The sequence below is a fragment of the Papio anubis genome, chromosome 11 (assembly GCF_008728515.1).
Source record: "Papio anubis isolate 15944 chromosome 11, Panubis1.0, whole genome shotgun sequence".
Taxonomy (NCBI): Eukaryota; Metazoa; Chordata; class Mammalia; order Primates; family Cercopithecidae; genus Papio; species Papio anubis.
Genome location: NC_044986.1, coordinates 121067140 through 121069071, shown reverse-complemented (window position 1 = coordinate 121069071; position 1932 = coordinate 121067140).

Here is a 1932-nt window from a genome sequence, read left to right as displayed (position 1 = left end):
TCCTGCAAGGGGAATCAGGAAACTGTCTCATTTCACATACAAATCTGTTAGCACCATATCAAGAAGTCTAAGGAATGGTAAGCTCTGGGGGTCGCCCAGGAGCATCTGTAACTTCTCTCATCTTTTCCTGACTCTTCTTCCTCTGTGTATTGATGTCATCCTCAGGCTGAGTGGAGGCTGCTGCAGCAATTTTAGAACTCCCAGGGCAACAGGACAAGAGCCACTTGAAGAAGAGGGGCAGCTGCATCTTACAAGCTTCTTCTAGATGTGAGAGAAACCTTCTCAGAAGCCTGCAGCACAGTCCCTCTCATGTGGCATTGGCTAGGGCTTGGTTGCAGCACTCTTCGCACTGTAGCTCATGCCAAGGGCAAGGGAATAAACATGAGTGACCTTAGCAAAGATTTTCTAGTAAAATGCATGTTGGTGATAATACAATCCTAACCCCTAAAACCATAATGAAAAATTGATATTTTCAAAAAGTTAGATATTTGCAACCTTGCTTATACCTCAAAATAGCTTTGCAAGTTTTTAAAGAACTGGAAATAAATCTAAGTCTTAAATGTAAGACCTGAGACTATTAAGTGCTAGAAGAAAATCTAAGGAAAATTTATTTCGGCAAAAATTTCCTAAGTAGGTCTCGGCAAGGAACTCAGACTAAGATTTCAAAAACACAAATGAGAAAATAGGAAGAGACATATATGACTTAATTAAACAAATAAAGCAAAAAAAAAAAAATCAACAGAGAACAGACAACCTACACAATGGGGAAAAATAATTGCAAACTGTGAATCTAACAGGGGACTGACATCCAAAATTTACAACGAACTCAACGCAACAAAAACAATTACAAGAAAACCCAAATAACCTCTTTAAAATTCATCAAAGAGCAGAGATTTCCCAACCCTATGCCTAGGCACACCTATAGGCACTTAATACCTGTCCACTGGATCCTCTTTCTTCCACTGGTGGAGACGCAGAAGGCTGGGAGGCTGGGAAATTATTGGGTAAATACAATGGACATTATTCAGGTAATAGCTGCACTAAAAGCCCAGACCTCACCACTGTGCAATACATCCACGTACCAAACTGCACTTGTAAAGCTTAATTTTATACAAATTCAAAAACAAAATAAATAAAACATAGTAATACCTAGACTTTACTACAGATCAAATGAATAACAACTTCAGGTGTAGGATTTTAGCTTTTGGCAAGATGGTCTACAAAAATACAAGCAGGGCAATTTGTTCTGGCTGTACGCACATTGATCCAGTTTGGTTGCCACAAGCACAGATCAACAGGTAAAAGGGAAAAGAGATCCCAACCAGCAGAAAACCTAAAGGAGAAATCTAGAGAGAATGAGTGTACTCTGAGGATTTCAATTTAGTTTATTTTGTAAGTAAATCTGAATATGTAAACCTGTGTGGAGATTGAAAGAATGGAAAGAGGAAAGATGAGAGACCCAATGACCGCAACCCTTAATGAATCAAGAACTTGATGAACTGATGTGTAGTGAAAATCAAAGAGAAAGAGGCTTCATTAGTATGAAGTGTGTTAAAGGTTCATAGACACAGAGCAGCTACAAGTACTTCCTTGTCGGTACGAGTTCTAACATGGAAGTATTTGCCTGAAGTACAATCTAATTATGAGTAGAAACTTTCAGTTGTTGACAATGTAAAGAACAGAAATGCTGGAGTTTTCTGCATGTACAGTGAAAAAAAATGTCCACAAATCCTGGGAAATAATTGTAAACTAAGGGAATAAAGGGACTATATCTAGAAGGGGACATATGATAGAATATAAATGATATCAGAGCTAAGGAACAGGTTTTTATTTCTTTATATCTGACATGAGTGACTGGTGATATAGTACTTTCTATTAGCAAGGTTAGATAATTAAGGTTTACTTGCTTCAAGTTCTCCACAAAGCTAGTAC